Below are 20,517 nucleotides of genomic sequence, written 5' to 3' on the forward strand. Positions count from 1 at the left end.
ATCCTACTAATCTAAGGATAATATAGATATTTGCAATCAAATTGTTTATATCTCTTTATGTATTTATTTCGAATTTGACAACACTGACTTTTCATACCTGCAAAAAGAGGGCGAAGTAAGTTTATTTCTTTGTTTGTTTAATCCTAAAAATGTCTTCTCACTTGATTTCGTTTTTTTTTTCCAAATCGGACACACCAGGCGGTCCAAACTACTGGATAACCTTGACAGTACTCAAGTGCTAGGAAGTGTAAAAGGATTACTTTATTCACTATTCTGGCGGTAACGATGAGGGAATGGTTGAAAAAATTTATGCTGAAAAATAACGATATTGAAGTTTTGAATGTTATAGCTCCGTCAATATTTGCTCAATTCATTTTTGATAGAGTTAATTTGAAAGCTCTTCTCAAGTACTTCGAAAAAGATTCTATAAATTTTTCCCGAATTTGTCTTTGTTTTTCTACTATTCCACTTATAGAGAATCATAGACAACCTTTATATAGGCAGCTATCGGGAAAAATTCAGGACAAGTAACAGAGCTATTTAGTCTCACCAAGACCCATAAAATTCCATCACTTCCAAAATGGTCTGAAATCGTCCCGACCCTGTATGAGTACAATGACAAATACAAGTTTATGGCGAGTCCAAGGAATATAAATAAATGCGCCAAAAAGACATTTATAAAGCCATCGCCAACACCCTTTTTTGAATCAATTTGAATTATGCCCAGTAAGGTAACCACGGCGTATTTGTGATGGATTTGAATCCAGTGGACTTCACTTTCCGAAGAATCTTGCTATGTTAAGGAAAATAGAAGAACGATATACACACAATACATTTGGTGTGACAGCGTCATTTTGAGCCTCATGGTATCGATGTTGTTCGGTTTCATTAATTATTTATTCTGAAAGCCAGAAGAGAAAGGGTGTATAAAAGAACATAGTTGAGCAAAACGATAGAGCCTTTCCATTTCAGACTGCTTGGGCTCTTCGAAGACGAATATGTTCGGAGGTATTTAATTCAATGTAAGCTAACATTCAATATAGATTAGTTAATTACAAAAAATACATATGCGACTATAGATATGTACTCTTCCCAACATCAAAAACTTTTTAAAGCAAAGTCTTATAATCCGCTTTAAGATCTTATTGATAAAAAGTTCAATTATTCATTGAGTTATATGGGACTAATTGCATTCAGATTTTTCAATTAAGATCTGATTTTGCTAATAATGGCATTTTCTTCAGCAAGAATTGAAGTGGAGTAAAATGGCATGGGAGTAAGGAGTCAAATATACGAAAAGATTTGGAGTTAACCCTAAACTGGCATATACAGGGTGTCAGGGGAATAACTGTACATACTCTTACCAGAGATAGAGTTGGACTAGCTGGTTACGGATTGACTATAAAAAATTAATTTCTGGATTTCCCTAGAAAACTACAGGGTGATTTTCCCACTTCATGGAAATACTTAGACCATCATAAAATCCAAACTTATTGACGGATATTATTGAAACTTGGGAGGTTATTGACACATGCTAAGGTCAAGTCAGAAAGATATCAATTATTTCATTATTGCAGGGCCGGACTCATTAATATTCATCTAAAGTGTTCAGGGCAAAAAAAAAAAAAACACTTTGTATTTCAAATGACAAATAATTGATTCGTTTTTTAGGAAGAAGCTAAATTATGCTTCAATTCTTGGTATCACTCAAAGTTGTCACATCAAGAATAAGTTTTTTATGAATTTTTGAATTTGGATAAAGTTCGAAAATTTGAATTTTTCAACATGAAGAGAACTGAAAATGTCATGTTTGAATATAAAATGCGAATGTATTAGTAGAAAATTTACAAAAAAGTTCAGAGCTTTAATAAGTACTTCAATAACGAAACAATAATAAATGAAAAAAACTGAAATACAGTAAAGAGCACCTAATAAAAATAAAAATAGGAACGAATGAATTGCTGAGTCAACGATATTTCAAAAGTGGTTCGAAATGAACTCTTGCCGAATTTTCAAATTGGATACAGCCTTTCGAATCATATCACCATTATTTCTTAAAATATCGCAACAGTTGATTATTCTGTTCATCAGCTGTTCTCTTCACTGGAAGAAGTGTAACTTTGGTCTATATCATTGTTGTCGAACACCCAGTATACATAAGAATAATTTTGTACTATGCTTCTGTATACCCTATACACATCATCAATTTTTTTTTCAAAATACCTTCATTTACTCCCTCAAAGTGAAATCCGCGTCTGGGGTGGCCACCCAGTATATCAACAAATTATTATAGTCTTCTTCACCTTCAGTGACTTTTCTAAGAAAATTTATTATTTATTTTCGACCTGCACAAAATGTGTATGTTCTGTTCATGTAAAAAATTGCAATTTTCGAATTTTATCCAAATTGAAAAATTCATAAAGAAATAATTGTTGATGTGACAACTTTGAGCGGTACCAAAAATTGAAGCATAATTTAGCTTCTTTCAAAAAAGGTGATCAATTATTTGTAATTCGAAATACAGAGTGTTTTTTTTTTACCCTGAACACTTTAAATGGAGATTAATGAGTCCGGCCCTGGAATAATGGAATAATTGATATCTTTCTGACTCAACCTTAGCATGTGTCAAGAACCTCCTAAGTTTCAATAATATCCGTCAATAAGTTTGGATTTTATGATGGTCTAAGTATTTCCATGAAGTTGGAGAATCAACCTGTAGCTTTCTAGGGAAATCCAGAAATTAATTTTTTATAGTCAATCCGTAATCAGATAGTCCCACTCTATTTCTGGTATGAGTATGTACAGTTACTCCCCGGACACCCTGTATATAAATGAATTCTCATCGAAAAAAAATGTGACGTTGTGAAAGTTATTTGGTGTCCGGCGCACGCGAGGCTTCCGGGAAACGAGAAGGCAGACATACTTACTAAGCGGGGGCCCGCTCTCTGCCAAGAACTCCTTTAATAGAAGGCTAGAAATTTTCCTCTGAATGGAGCAAGGGAAGTGGTCTCAGGCAGTCGAGGCTTCTCATTGAGAGACCATCACCTATGTCTGAGGTCAAAAAACTCCTGGCACTGGAGAGGAAACAGCTAAGTCTGGTGACTGGAACAATGGGACTAACCGCTTGTTCCTGTGCCGCTGGTGCAGGAGCACGAATGAAACTGTAGACAGTGTAGAACATATTCTCTTCACCTGCAGAGACCTTGACGAATAAAGAATGACACACCTAGGAAACAACACCCACTATTCCTATGGTGCGAGGGACTCCTCTCTGTTGACTTGTGGAATTTTTGTCAGCGTGTCTCAGGGTGTCAGTCTCTCTAACTACAAGCAGATGAACAATGAGTCATTAGGCCCCAGTTCAGCCCGATGGGGCAACGCACGTAGAAGAAGAAGAAGAGTTTTTTAGTGATGACGGTTTTTACTATCTGAGAGGAAGTTGATCCCTTGAACATCCTGCCTCTGAAATATCCTAATGACATTTTCTTGTGTTCATCCCACAAATCCTATAGCAAAGTTTGGTGGTATTCCGCTTGGTTATTGTGCGAATCAATTTCTCCCACTTCAATAAATTACTAGTATTATATAGATTGAATTAATATGGTGCTTTGAATATTTGAAACAAAAAAAAACATATATACATTGTTCGAAAAGTTGAATTTTCAATCCTTTCAAGTGTTGTTACTGATACTTCTTTCTGACTCAAAACCCTTACAGTATAATATAAAAAAAATGTTCACGTGAATCAAACTACTTTTTCCGAAATTGTGTTGTATTGTTTTTGCTGTTTCAGCAATACTTTGGTTAACTTGACCATACTGTGGCACTGTCCCCAAAAATGCCATTTCTCAAAAAATTTACTTTTCGAAAAAGGTGATATTTTATAGAATTCTTCGTATACATAATCTATATATCATCAAAGAAAGTGATGTATGCTCAGAAAATCAACCCTACGCAAGTGAGAACCTAGATAGTGGTAGTCCTCAAAACTACCGCTACATAATAAATTCGAAATTTTTCTATAACTATAATATATATAAAAAAATTTCCAGTATACATAAGATATATATTTTGTTCCGGAGCTATGTATGCGATAAAATAAACCAAGTTTTTCGTGTCCCCGAAACTGCCATTAGACATAAATATATATATATATATATATATATATTTTTTTTTTTCCTGATAAAATCACAGTCTTACTATATAAAAATAAACCAATTATCAGTCTATTCCCTGAACATCAATATATATATATATATATATATATATATATATATATATATATATATATATATATATATATATATATATATATATATATATATATATATATATATATATATATATATATATATATTATGTCAATGCGTGCATAGCTGGACCAAAAATTTTGACAATCGGTGATGGCTGGACATTTCTGTGCATAGCTGGACGTCCAGCTATGCACATCAGATTTCTTTATGTCTATGCATGTTTAGCTGGACTTCCTTTTCTCCCACCCAGTTTCACAAATTTTGCAGTGTTGTCAGGTTGTGTTTTAACAATTTCAGTAGATTGTCGGTTCAGTTGATAAATTAGGTAGAACATAAAACAAATTTTGTGGATAAATTATTTCTGCAAGCATCAAATTCAGTCAGCCTTTTTAATGTAATATCAAAATGTTTTCCTAACTGCTCCTACCAAGAGATTTGGCTGATACCTATACATTCTATATCTGTACCATTGTAATGTATGTATAGATCCAAAATTGAAAATAAAATATTTTGGATGTTATATTTACGTTATCTTCTGTATCTGATTTGATAAGACTATTGAAGTATTTTTGGTGAAAATGTCGATTGCCCGTGAAAAAATATTACAGATGATGAAGATTTTTTTTGAGCATATATTATACTCTGTTACATAGAAAAGAGCCGAGAATGCATGCAAAATAATAATTAATTGGAAGAATATCGGAAAATGAATTTTTAAACTGATTACTTCCACCTAAGAAATTGTTCTAGAATATTGCTGATTTGAATTCTGACAGTGTTAGTAACTCGACAAACCGGTTATATTTCTCAACACTATTTCTTTTTTGAATAATAATAAACGTATATATTTTTTTCTTGCAATCATGCAGTGGGCTAAACATGCAGTGAATGAATTGATTCAGTGCATAAATTGATTCCACAGCTCCTCCTTCTTCCTGTTGTTATAGGCTTTCAGAATATTCCGTAGTTCAAAAGTGATGTTTCACCATTATATTCTCTTTATATTTTTCATTTGAAGTCATAATAAGAGGAATTCTATACTTCCTATTTCTTCATAAACTTTTTTATGAAAGAGATGCAAAATCCTCCCAAAATAAATTTCAATCGATATACTTCCTATTCTTTTCTGTTATCTCGTTATCTCATTTGAAGAGAGCTTCTATTTCAGTTTTGTTCGATTTGTGTATATTTGTGTATATATATATATATATATATATATATATATATATATATATATATATATATATATATATATATATATGATTTTATCAGGAAAAAAAAAAAAAAAAAAAATATATATATATATATATATATATATATATATATATATATATATTTTTTTTTTTCCTGATAAAATCACAGTCTTACTATATAAAAATAAACCAATTATCAGTCTATTCCCTGAACATCAATATATATATATATATATATATATTGATATATATATATATATATATATATATATATATATATATATATATATATATATATATATATATATGTATATATATATATATATGTATATATATATATATATATATATATATATATATATATATATATATATAAATCAACGTATGCTACGATCTAAATCGAACTAACAAACTACCATCGCTCGATTCGATTTAGATCGTAGCATACGTTGATTTAATTATCTGCGGGTGTTATGCATCTGAATTAATTCGTTTATTATTTACCTGCCTTACTGTTGAAGGCGTGATCCATTTCTTATATATATATATATATATATATATATATATATATATATATATATATATATATATATATATATATATATATATATATATATATATATATATATATATATATATATATATATATATATATATATATATATATATATATATATATATATATATATATATATATCCTCCTATCATTATGGCTTCATGTAACATGCAAGGACCATTCATTGTGGCTTCAGGCGAATTATGACTTCAGTATATGTGAAGCCATAATGTAATTCACGTTTTCCGCTCAATGAAGCTACCGATTTGACTCTGGTTTACGTGATTCGAAGCACTGAGTGATGTGGAAGAACCTTGAATTTAGATATCTGCTTAAATTGTAAAGATGACATCACTATTACGAAATGAAAATTTCTTCTCGTGAAGCCCTAATGGTCGGAGAATGGTAAATATTGTATATTTTAGTTTGAGACATTTCCACCGGGGGCGTGACTGTAATATACATGTCCTGTATATTGTAAACTACACCTTGTACTTTATGGACTCAGAGATGTGGCAACATCTCATTGCCGTTTTTATCTATAGTGAATAGAGAGAATTCTCATCCAGCGGTTGAATTTCGAATATCTCTTGGGGATGCAGAATTATTGCGCGTCAGAGTTAGGTACTCATCTTGTGGTCTTTCAAAGCTTCTATGAAAGAAAACGTCATATATGGATGTTAATATTCTAATCAGTGATGAAAATTCGTGGTTCAATTTTTTATCAATCAAACGCATATTCTAGTTGAATACTGAAGAATAACTGATATGTTAATTCAGCCCAAATGCTATCTCAAGCCGAAACCATGTGATAGGCCAAAATATAATGACTTCCAGAAATTTTTTAAGGTGTTCTGATGATTCGAAGAAAATCAGAAACTTCTTCACATTAACTGAAAAAAAAAATTAAATGCTTGAATTGCAAACTTATTTCCAAAATTAAGAAAATTGTTTTTCGCTTCATATAAAAAATTTTAATCTGATGGAAAAAACAACTTTCCATAAAAAACAAAAAACCTGTTCTTTTCATTTCATAATGAACTTGCAGTTCAAATGTCGTCGAAGTTAGTAACAAGACCTTCGAAGTAAAAGAATTTTACCTTAGCATAGAGCTCAGAAAGATATTCCTAAAAAATGTTGCAATGAAATGAGTTTATTATAACAAATACCTAGTTGGTTCAGTTGGTTTTATTAAAAACAACTACATAATAATTTTCCCACATTTGATCCCGACCTCGAATGATAAAAAATTATTTATTAGCATAGTAGTCTATCAGCATACTGCAAAAGTATTATCATTTTGTGGGTAAATATTGAAAAAAATCCCAAATGAAGATTCAGTTTATTATTTAAACAATAATATGAAGTCAAGGATAACAGAACAAAAGTAGGTTATACATAGTGTTTTTTCATGAAAATTTTGAGTCAGTATAAAAACCAACATATTCTGAACCTTAGGATGTCTTTATTTACAGCTCATGAGAATAAACGTTGAGATATCGTCACAAACTCGATTATCTGCTAAATTACATCAAAAGTTAACGATTTGAAAATTTTTACAGTCGAATTTCAGTTAAGATTGTATCAATATTCTCCAAAAGCCCTTATTATAATTCGATATTCAATCTTAATCTTACTCTATATCAGTATTATTATTTGGTAATGAAAAATAGTAGGTAAAGCTAGGGTTTTTAGCGTATATGGAGAACTCGGTCAACCGTTTTCAACATCTCTTCACTTAATTTGATGAAAAATAGTAAGTTTGATCAATATTGATATTATTGATGATAAATAATTGATAAGAATGAAGGCTTTTAGAGTAATGGAAAATTCTGTCATATTGAAATACTTGTGGCGTTTTTTCACTCCTGATGAGAGTCTTCAATTCTCTTATTTTTTTTCGTGTTGAGTAATACTGAATAATGATTCTACTATGGCCTTAAATTTAGAGCCAGCTCGTCCAGCATGGAAGAAAATGACACTAAAAATAAAATACATACTGTGCGAGTTTGGCAAATCAAAAACGGTATGAGATTTTCTAAATTATTATTCTTTAAATGGTGGAAAATTTCATATTCTGCAAAAAAACAGGCTTCTTCCAGTTTGATTCGTGTTTGACTGAGGTAGGAAGAATCAATTCACGATGTGGGAGCGAGACCGATGATGACACTATTATAAAATTCATTTAATATGTTTCATTTAGATAATAAGGTTTATAACAGATGTTCGAATTGTTTTCCTCAGCCGCAATGCAAGCTTGATATCTCCTCAAGAGGGGTCTACACCGTTCTAGTGGTCAGTTCAAAAAGAAAAAATGAATATCTCACGTCAGAAACCGCTAATTTATATGGGGTATTCATTATAATTCATTTCAATCAGTTCGTCACCTAGAAAATTCAGAATTTTTTTCATTCGTCAAAAGGAAAAAAATTTTTTTTTATTGAAGAACAAATATTCATTCATGTTATTAACTTTCCGATGTGGAATTATCTCTTCTATGAAATTCCACATGAAAAATTTCTTCAAAAGTCTCGCCATTGGCTACAATTCGTATCCTGGTGAAATTGAAAAAAGACGGTCGTCTTTTCGACGAAAGTGGAATGGCGAGGAATTCCCGTGGTATAAACTCCTCTATAAGATCGTGTTATCAAACGTTTGTTTCTTCCATGACTGTCATCAGCAGTACCTACTAGCCACTAAATCTTCATAAACAAAAATGTTGGTTCATCAAGAGATCTAAATTTAAGTTATGCATAAGCGATCTTGAATAAAGAAAGTGTGAAATTTTTAGAGAGAACTGTATCGAAAGCATATGAAAATAAACAACAAACAGCAGCGATATCGGCACCAGTGGTTCAAAATTAAATAAATAAACTCAGTTAGTATTCAAAATAATACATTTCAACTCATAATACTGAAAAACAAGGAACCAAAGATAGAACTCACTCACTATCGAAACCAGATAGCTGTTGCGATATATCAAAATCTATAATTGAAAAACAAAACTGTATAAAATTTTGTCAGTATTTTCTCTGAGCGTGCTAAGTAAAGGTATTTTCCACTAAATCTTTCAGACGAAACAGTCAAATTCCATGAGATGGGTCTTTCCTCTGATTGAACTATCGTATACTAGTTGTAGGAAACTAACGGCCGTTTTCGATAAAACTATTTATCCATCGTTTCACTTACTGACGATTAGTAACCATTGGTAACCATTCTAAAAAATATCTACAGATAGATCATAGAAACGAAATCAGATGTAGTGTCTATCTTCAGTAGCTGAAACAATGGATATAGGTACGTTTATTGAAAACGGCCGTTAGTATATCGAGCACAAATAAAAAGCACACTTCATATTTCAAAAACTTATGGCTTTGAAAAAATCAGAACGAATTTTGGATGTGGACAAATCATGAATATCCACAAAGAAATCTTTTTAATCTTGAATCTTCATAAAAACGCACTTTCGAGTTTTTACATACAGTGTTTTTCATATCCGGTACATTCATACATACGACACGAAAACTGTGAAAATAAATCAGCAGAAATATGCTTATCTCATACCGAAAATATTCCTACTAATTCAGAACTGAATTTAAACTCAGAAATCATTTATCTAGCAGCTTTTTCCATTTACACTCCAGAATAGTTGTATTATGCAAACTTTATAGGTATTTTAAGTAGATAATTTTTTCATAAAATGATCAGCACCGGCTTTCGAAAAAATATCAGTTGAATATTTCAGGTCGAGTAGTTTTCACAAAATTAATTATTTTGGATAACAAAGTAGAAAAAGTTCAAAAATTCGATTCTATATTCCAGTAACCATAGATTTTTATACTGAAGTACTAGAGGATTCTTTCTGGTCCATTTTTATAATAATTTATAATTTATAAGATCGCGATCCTGACCAGATGGATAACGAACTCAACTATAGTATATCCAAATCCAAGAGGCCAGCGGTAAACATTGCAGCATGAAGTGATCACGCGTCAAGAACGTGATAACGCAGAGGTGTACTAATAAATTGAATTCCGAGAGCGTTATATTTTAAAACTTTTTGAGTGTTCCAGTTCCGGTGAAAAATGTGTATGCTTATCTACGAGTCTGAGGAATGAACAATTAATCTAAAGTTCCCACTTTAATAAATACTATGTATATAAATGTGTAACAATATTTTTTTTGTAAAAGTGACTACCCCGTAGTGTCGTCAGAAGATGCAGAACTTTCCTCTAAGTTGACGATGACTGGTGTTATATCATCCATAATATTATCCAGTTTCCACATGTCTACCTCAACTTTTTGTTTGACATGTTTCACGCACTTTCTCCATCTTTCGGAAGTAACCCGTGAGAGAGCCTCTTGAAAAAGATTTTGGACGTCAGCCATTTTAAATGTGGTGTTTTTATCTGCCACAAAATTCTTGACATCGGCCCAAATCAATTCAATAGGGTTCAGTTCGCAGTGGTAGGGCGGTAATCTAAGTACAGTAATATTTTGGGCCTTTGCGGTTTCATCCACAATGTATTTTTCAAAGTTTTCTTTGTTCTGCCTGACTATCTGCAACTATTGCGCTTTTATGAGGTCAGGGGTGAAATCAATATTTTTCTCCCTCAACCATTGTTGGATATCACTCTTTCTGAATTGTGAATTAGGAATTTTTTCCATTTTCCTTGAATGGTAAGGAGCATTATCTAAAACTACTATAGAATTTTCCTCCAATTTAGGAACTATACCCTCGACCACTTTTCGAAGGACTGACCATCCATTTCTTCATGGTAGTCACCAGTTTTTTTGGATTGGAAAGTCCAGAGTCCTCCAGTTAAAAAACCAGTGTCACTGCCAATATGACACACTATAATTCTTTGCCCTTTGCCTGGAAAAATATATTCACTTCATTTGAAAAAGAATGTTGAAATTGTTTTCCACCAAAAAGGTACTTACATCAAGTTTCACAAAACTTTGATTGCTCGATCAACGATTTGGCATTCGATTTCCCGAAGGAAATCATTGAAACTTTCATATTTCCGAATATATTGGAGGAGTAGCAGTTGAGAATCATCAAATGGGCGTGTATAGATAAGTATTTGGTGAAAGAATGATATTCAGAATGCTTATGACCAACTTATCGACTGAAAACTAATTGACGTTCATCCGTCACTCGATCGTTGATTCTCTGATCAAGCTTTATGAAACCAAAGGGTTAAACTCAAAATTCAAGACCTTCCCAGACGGATTTTTAATCCAGTAGATAATCCAGCAAGTAACGCTTGCCGAGAAGATGTAACTGTTTCATCGGTCCACACTTTGGATTTAGTATGACCGGTATTTACCCAAGTTTCATCCAAGCAGTAAATCTTCCTGTTTTCATCACGGAAGGTCCTAATTTTCGTGAGATAGTTTCTTCTCCAACATTTAATGTCGTCACGGTTCATTAAAAAACTGTTGCGTTGGCGACGTCCATATTTGAAATTAAGTTTTTTCAATATTATAGAGAAGGTACTCTTCTTAAAATTTGGCAAGTTCGAGTCTTCATTAACTATTTTTTATACTTTCTCTATAGTCGGGTGTTCATTTCTGAAGAAAAACTCGTGAACTTTTCGCCGTATTACATTTTTATCGAAATCTGATAAGGACTCCCATTTGGTGGTCCGATTTTGATTTGTTGCCGGCTGTGATAGAACACCGGAATTTATTTATTCGGAAATAATTCTCCTAACACTTCGAGCTCCAATGCCAAGTCTCTCAGCAACTCGGAGTTCTACGTCCTTTAAACACATTCCTGCATTTTGAATAATCTCAATTTTATAAGTATTCAAAATCATATCTTTTATCTCGGCACTGAAGTGTCGTTTCAGACGTCTCTTTTTTGGAGGACTTAAGTCAACACGCGATTCCTCAGCAGTATCAGTACTTGACATTATCTTAAATGCTTGTAACTTGAATAACTTGCTACAACTATAAACCAATTTACGAAAGAAAAAGCAATGAATGATCTCTGCAGTTCTGCACAACAATTCGCATACAATCAATGAATCAAACGTAATGCGGTACTGCATTACTCCCACCTGCAAACATGGCGTTCCTGAAGCTTTGACCAATAAGAGGAGTACCTTAAATAAGATCACGCGTTAGTCAGTTTGTTTACGCTGGCCTCTCGGATTTGGATAGACTATAGACACGTGAATATTCAATTCGAACTGGAAACGAAGCTGTAAAATCTACCTCATAATTGTCGGAATAGCAATCTCTCTGGCAACGCTGTGAGGGAATTAAACGCCATTTACATGAGTCCGTTATGTTATCTTTTTGTACAAAAAGCGTATATTTGACGCCACAATGTTATGAACTTATGCTGAAGCCATAACATACGCCAGATGTTGAAAATTCGTATATTCATTTTTCATCGTACGCTATTCTTCGTAGACAGGGAGTATAATTGGTCGTTTTGGTTGAATATACACGAATCAAAACCGACATAGGTCGTCTCTTTCTAGGTGACGCCATAATGGTTGGTCTATGGTCTGAAGCCATAATGTTCGGAGATGTAAATATATATATATATATATATATATATATATATATATATATATATATATATATATATATATATATATATATATATATATATATATATATATATATATATATATATATATATATATATATTAGCATCGTCGGCTTCCAACTAACATGTAGCAAATCCAATGAGAGGACAGTATTTAAGACTCAAAATACTGTTAGAGCTATTATTCCTAAAGTTCAGATGAACTTAAGAAAATAAATACAAACTGCATTTGAAAAATACTGTGCGATATAGGCAGAACCAAATTTTTCAGGTACAAATTATAGCACAATCCTACCACACGAGTCAAAATTTTGGAAGAAATGGACTTCATTGACTTTCGAAAGTCAAAAAGCTTATTCAAATGATCCCGAAGACAGAAAATAGAGGAAACAGCTGCCTACATTCAAACAAGCAGGCTTCTCATAGTGATTAAATACCTTCTGACCTATTGGAAAGTGGTTTTGAAGCACTGGGAATGAAAATGGAAACTTAAGATTGACGAATTTTTCTCATTATTTATAATATCTTTAACGATTTTATGAAATGGCTCATTTCGATAACAACTGGCAGAAAAATACTTAGGACACAAGTGGAAAAAAATGGACTATAAGTTTGAAACCTCATTAACGAAATTCGTCTGAATTATTTACAATTTTTTTCACAATCTTCTTCTTGTTCAAATTTCCCAACAATCGTCATAAAAATAGGGCGAGATAAGGATCATTTCTAATATTTCTCTACGTTTTTGTTGAGGTTCGATTCCCAAAATTTTTGTGTCTTCGTAATTGAACTCATGTTTGCTTGTGTTTTTATGTTTATTAAGAGCTGTGGTAGCGTTCTTCGTGTATTTATGTGCGTTTAGTCTGTCTTTTAGTCTTTGTGAAGTCTGTCCTACGTACTGTTTGTCACAGTCCTTGCATGGTATACTATACACGACTTGTGATTTTTTGGTTTTGGGTGTTGGTGCTTTCAATTTGCTAAACACACTACTGATTTGATTACATGGCCTATATACTATTTCACGGTTGTACGGTTTAATTATATTGTTCATCTTCTGCGACAGTCCCTGTATAAATGGTAATTGTATTCGCACTGTGGTCTCCGTTGTTGGTTTCTTTGTAATATTGTGTGTTGTAGAGTCGGTGTGTCCTTTGTTTTATGAGTTTTTTTATGAATGTTTCAGGGTAGTGGTTTTTGATCAAGAGTTCCCTCACTTCTATTAATGTTTTCTTCCGGAGTGTCGGTGATGTAAGTTTTAACGCTCTGTCTATGTATCCAATGGCTGTGCTCTTCTTTTGTGAGTGATGGTGTTGGGAGTTGTAATCTAAGATGTGATTTGTGTTCTGTTCCTTTCTGTGCCATCGGACAGGATTTTACAATACATGAATGAACTTTCTCAAAATTCAGTGAGTAAAATCAGAGTCAAAAATAATTGTGACCATGTTATATTCTATAGAAGTCTATTTGAGAGTATATTTCTTGTAGGAACCCTGAGGAAGGTGCAAATTAGATACCGAAAGCTTGGCGAATGAATAAAGAGAATTAAATAAACAACTTTCATATTGGTCGAGATCCCTTATTCCCTCCCTCACTAAATTTAAAAACGACCATAAATTACTACTTCTATATATATATATATATATATATATATATTTTAGGTGCAATTTTCTTGGGTTTAGAGCACCTAAAATATATAAAATATAGCACAAGAAAAATTTTATATATAGAAATATATTATATATATATATATATATATATATATATATATATATATATATATATATATATATATATATAGTCTGAGGTAAGAGCCTTTTTGAACTATAAACATATGTTTAGAAAAAAGAGTACCACATTTTTTTCCTATCAAAAGTGAGCCTCTATTCCCTGAAACATATATATATATATATATATATATATATATATATATATATATATATATATATATTTGTCCAATAGACGTTTCCAGTCCCGATACGTTTCTAAGGCGACCTGAGACCCACATGATCCGAATGTTTTCTTCGAGTATATATGATGAAATAACGTTAATGAGAATTATAACTCCTTAGGCACACTTAGAGGGGAAAAGAATTCCTTCATTTAAAAAAGTAGCATAATCGATAATATTTTCCAAACCCGAGACATTGCACCAACTTTACAATCCCACATATACTCCAGCGGTAAATATGGCCAACGTTCACGATCCCGGCGCTGTTGCCAGTTTGACGGGACTGGAGCCGACAATTTCGATGTATAAAATGACGCGAAAAAGTAGTCGAAATTCATATATGTGTGAGTTTGTATTGTCTCAATATTCTCATGAAGCGAATTCCTTTTTAACAGTTTCTTCTCAAATTTTGATCCATTAATAACATAACCTCGAGAGGCCTGTATACATTAAATGATTGTAATAAAATATGAAAAATTAATTTTTAGCTTCCTTCTGAAATCTACAAGGGGGTTCCTGAAATTCGTGCAAGTACTCCAACTATCATAAAAATGAGACAAAAATCAACAAAATTTATTGAAACACTGTTGACAAAAATTGAGATCTAGAGAGAGAAATATGAATTATTTTAATATTCCAGAGTTAGACAAGAGAAGTTCGTGCCAAGCCCAGAATTCCTCCTCTAATGTATTTTCCAAATTAAAATAAGAAACAGAAAAATCTAATTCATTCCTATAAATTTCCCGTCAATGAATAGGTATGAGATTTGAAATATTCCATAACAAACTAAAACGACCAGAGTAATCGCAATAGCTTTGCTCGATAGGTACAATCATTCATTAATGTGAAAAACTGAAATGAAATAACACAAACAAAAATGAAAAAATTGATTACTGACGTTCTAATTCCGTCAATATTATTTTGAAAGTTTTGCGAAATGAGAACCGTTTGTTTGTACACATCTGTCACGTTGAATTCTCCGATGAGATGAAGCCTTCCGATCCATTTTGCCATTGTTTCTTAATAGATCACAAAAATTCATCATTCAATTGGTTTCTCGTCGTCTGGATATTCTCCTCATAAACCTCCTTCAATTTTACCCACAAAGAATTGTATAGAAGGTTCAGATCTGGTAATCTATAAGGTCATGGTTCCCAGTTGGGCCTCCTGGACCAATTCATTTAATTGGATAGGTATTGTCCAGGCCATTCCTTACTTTGAAACTGTTTTTCTCCGATTTTTATGCCCTGTGGCATGACAGGAGAAATATTTTGTGGAAAGTTAATATTATACAAATGCGAAGAACTAAGGGAGATGATTCCTCGATGAAAAAAAGCAGGGGTAGTTCCTATGTTCCTATTATCTCCAAGTTCTAAACATTCTACATACTGCATGTGGAGAGGAAACTCTAGTATACTGCGCTTTACAATTGAATACTGGTGAAAAATTAATTTTCGACTGTCAAGGTTGAAATCTAATTGATTATTTGTTTATGCAGCGTGTCGCATGCCCACTTTTAAAAGAGCCAAACTTCATGATGGGATCATACAAGTGATTTGGAACGAAAAATGTCATATAACACAACATCGAAATGTTATCGGTTATTCTTTAATATAACATTTTTTGATTTCACGAAATATTCCAAGTTTTTCTAATGGTATCAATCACACTACAGTTATCTTGTAGCCTAATTGAATTTGACCACATATCTGGAAACAGCAATAAATCTGCTTCATGATGAGAATTCGTGTGTACGAAAAAATTTCTTATTGCGGGTTTGGTAAGGGGATGGGATGAATATCACGATTCTGAATTGAACAAAATTAAACCTATTTTTCTAATGGTTTTATCAATGAAAAATTATTAATTATGGATATGTTTTCTTTTCAACAAAAAATACCCCATTTAGATTGCTTCCGAATGACATATAAGCTTTTAGTCTTGCTGCTTTACTTCTTCCATTATATTTATTTATTACATAATTGTTTCCAGTAGAGGACAAGCCTATAAACTCGACGGTTATAGATTAACATACATGCATACATGTGGATAAACGAAAATGAAAGCGAAAAATACAAAACTGAAATGTCATATACAAAAAAGAAAAAAAAATTAGATATAACACCACAGTTCCTCACAGAGAGGACTTCTACCTGTCATAACTGTTTTTGAAACCGTTTACCGAGGTCGATCGCACTACGCATTCAGGGAGATGGTTACAGTTGTGAAATATAAGAAGAAAGTGTTAACATATGAATATAATGGCTAACAAGATACCAACGGAAAACTCGACACATTCCAAACCTTAATTTGATTTATTTTGAAGCTCCTTATGATTGAATATTAAAATAATTCACATGGAAATCATGAATTTATCTGCAGAATCAATTAACCCAAATGAATAAACTAAATTTTAGTGATATAGATTTTATGAAAACATGTAAAGAAAACAAATTACTACTGGTACTTATACTCGTAATAATTGCTCGAAATGTCCTCCGCCTTGTTCAATACACTTTACACATCGTTTTTGTAGTGAATCTGCCACCCTGCGAAGTTTCTGACGCATTTCAGCATAACACAATGTTATTCTTTCGATCAGGACCTCTCGAGTCTGAACGCTAATTTAATAAACTTTTTCTTTCAAGGTGTTCCAGACATAAAAATCCAAAGGCGTAAGGTCGGAGCCTCTTTGTGGCCATCTTACGTTGACCCTCAACTCATGTTGAAAATGAGAAACCATGTTCGCATGGGGGTTTTCTCTTTTCCATACATGGGTTGAGGGTCAACGTGTGGTTGGCAGTCATGAGAGGTGAACTTTTCGGACGAGTAATATTTCCCGATCCGATTGATCCAAAGCATCTTGACAGACATATTGGAGAAAATGTCTGGTTTCCAATGAATGGCTGTCCAGCTCATAATAGCCGGAATGTACTGACCAAATCAATCAATATTTTGGGGTGCAATGGATTGGAAGGTACAGTCCGGTAAGATGGCCAACAAGAAGCCCCGACCTTACACTTTTGGATTTTTATGTCTGGAACACCTTGAAAGAAAAAGTAATGACAATATTTTGAATAGAATCTGAGTGGTGTTATTGAATTCTTTCCGTATACAAACTAGATTATCACACGTACGGAAAATTATAAAAGTCCGATGGTGTGTGTCAACTTCAGGATCTTCGCCAAAAAAAAAATTAATTTTTTTTACCCTACTCTACCCTCTGCCGTCAATAGTCAAACGTCAATAGTCATCTGCGAGGAATCGCAGATTCCTTTTAAATCGTCTCAGTCGTCACTGAAGGTATTTAATTTTAGTTTATCGCAGCAGTTGCGAAATAATTTACCAGTTACGAGAAGTAAAAATTTCAAGACATAGATGAGTTCCAGAAAATGTCAATTCAAATGTCAAAATTTGAAAAATCACTATAGTCTTTTCCAGAATTATTGACATCCCAGTAGGTTTTTAAAGTCCAGAGGCTCACAACAGCGTTTCTGGTGTTGAAACCTGAAGATGGGATGCGATTAAACATCCCGAAACTGGTGGTTCTTGTAGAATAAATTGGTGAGAGACAGTTTTTAGGTGTTTTGATTTATTTTGGTATATTATATCATCTGTTCATTTCAGCTCGAGCTAATTCAAATATCTATATTAAACTTATATTAGGTATCACATCACTCTGTAAATTAACTTGTACCTATAGGCGAAAACCAATCGTGTAACTGAAAGTCCTCAGAATTGATAATGATTTTTATGTGTATTTTTATAAATGATTAAATTGAAAGTTTGACTGAGGAATACCCTTCCACCTCTTGAACTGAAAATTTCCAATAGTTAGTTCGGGATACTCGAGTAATTTCCAATATTTCATCTCTATGATTCAAACAAAAATGAAGTTGCTGAAGAATACTTGTACCAGAGATAGAGTTTTCAAGAATAGTTTTTCAAGAATAGTTTTTCAAGAATTTAAGGAATTCATACTGAAAAAACCTTTTTATCACTGTGGTAGGAGTAAAAAATCTCCATTGCTTTTGTATATTGATCTTCTGAAAAATTTCTGGAAAAGAGCTCCTGTCAAGTCAACCAAATATAACTAGAATGATGTTCAGGAAATTCGTAAATTCGTAAACACGACAGAGGGTCAAGTAGGGTGTGGTGAAAATACAATTTTTGTGCATAGGATCCTAAACATGCGAGTGCTCCTGAAATTAGGTCGACTCACTTCACTTAATCGGGCTTGTATAAGTTTCCATACGTGTGCTATTATAGTTCGTATACGAAAAGAATCCAATAACACCACTTCAATTCAATTCAAAATATTGTCATTGAATATTTCTCATGACGACTGTTCATCATACCGGGATCGTATAAGTTTTCTTATAGTACATTTGAGGTGTATAAATCGAAAAGATGACAAAATAAATTCTCAAGCTCTTCAACTGCAGCGTTGCCAAATTTTCGGACTAGATGCGTCGGTCAACTATGCGGATTATATACATCAAGTTCAGGTCGCTCGAAGCGCCCTCGCACTGGCCAAACTCTGAAGTTTTCTGTATATAATAACGAGTATAACCGACTTTTCAGACCCACCTGAAAATTCACCCCTAGCATCCCCTAACCCCCCTTATAACGATTCTATGGTCGAACGTTACCAGACCCGGAGCCGGGTCTGACAACGTCACTTTTGGACTGAAAAGTCGGTCGAGTATACCGTTTTGGGTCTGTATATGCGGTCGAACAAATCTATATATATATATATATATATATATATATATATATATATATATATATATATATATATATATATATATATATATATATATATATATATATGCAGGGGAGCACTAGCTCTCGGGGAGTGACGCCCCCGCATACCCGAGTCACCCAGTGTGATGGGCTAGCAACCCTCACACTGTGATAAATATGAAAGCTTTCGACAGAAGAAAAAAAGCCTCGGAAACCGCCTCCGGAGTGGGGACTGCTCCTGGAGGAAGACCGGCACAGTCTCTAGCGGGAGAAGGTGGAGCGAGTGGCACCTCCCCGCGAATAGGAACCACAAGGCCACGCACCTCGACCAGGAACACACAGGGTTGTAGCTTGGATCTGCCAGAGAACGATCTTGAATCGGATCTTGCACATCCCGCTCAAGCCCTCACACGAGGAAGGCAGCGCTGGACCAGAGATATGAACTTGAGTCTTATCAGCGCTTACTTCAAAGTCACGCAGGGAGAGACGAGAACGAAAAAATATGCAGGAGAATTAGCAAATAAATGGGTAGAAATGTTCCCGGATAAACCATTTACGGGGAAACACCTGGTAACGCAGATCAAAAATATTAAGACCAGAAAATTACTGTCTCCAGATGAACTTGACGCCATGAGAGCCGAGGCACTCACCCAATCCCCAGCATCCAGATTAAGAAATATCAGGAGGAGCATCCACGGAATGATAAGCACCCCACGACAGGAAACAAGTATGAACGTAGAAGAAGTGGACCAACGACAAACAGATACAATACTTAACGAATCAACACAGGAGATACTGGCGGTTTACAACGAAATAAGTTTGAAGTGGTTGGGAATACCAATTGAAAAAAGAACCGAAATCTCTCGAATTAAGCTGAACACGGAGGCCAAGAATACCGTGAGAGCCATCAACCTGGCATTGCAGGAAACAATTGCCGAGTCTAAGGGATTCGAAGACCTTTGCCATAAAGTTTACTGCGCAGCACTAGCTGCAAATCTCATCTTACAGACGCCAACTAAGAAAACAGGACTCGAGAAGCAACCACAGAAACCTCCTTGGGAGCAGAGAATGGAGAAGAAGATAACAGCCCTGAGAAAGGAAATAGGAATCATCCACGTAGCCCTGAACAGCCAGCAAATAAGTGCTAAAGTCCAAAAAAAACTGAAGGGATACACACAGAGAATAAGACTGAAAAATGGAGACAAACAATACAAACTAAAACTAAAACAACATTCAGAAAAACTCAAACAAAG

The 20,517-nt window shown here is 33.4% G+C and overlaps 1 protein-coding gene across 4 annotated transcripts in view; it reads left to right on the forward strand.

Moving 5' to 3' along the window:
* LOC123307906 (cap-specific mRNA (nucleoside-2'-O-)-methyltransferase 1) overlaps positions 1 to 20,517 on the forward strand; it is a 245,095-nt gene that overhangs the window by 159,589 nt on the left and 64,989 nt on the right. The gene's annotated exons all lie outside the window — the stretch shown is intronic.

Source organism: Coccinella septempunctata, chromosome 1, assembly GCF_907165205.1.
Source record: "Coccinella septempunctata chromosome 1, icCocSept1.1, whole genome shotgun sequence".
Taxonomy (NCBI): Eukaryota; Metazoa; Arthropoda; class Insecta; order Coleoptera; family Coccinellidae; genus Coccinella; species Coccinella septempunctata.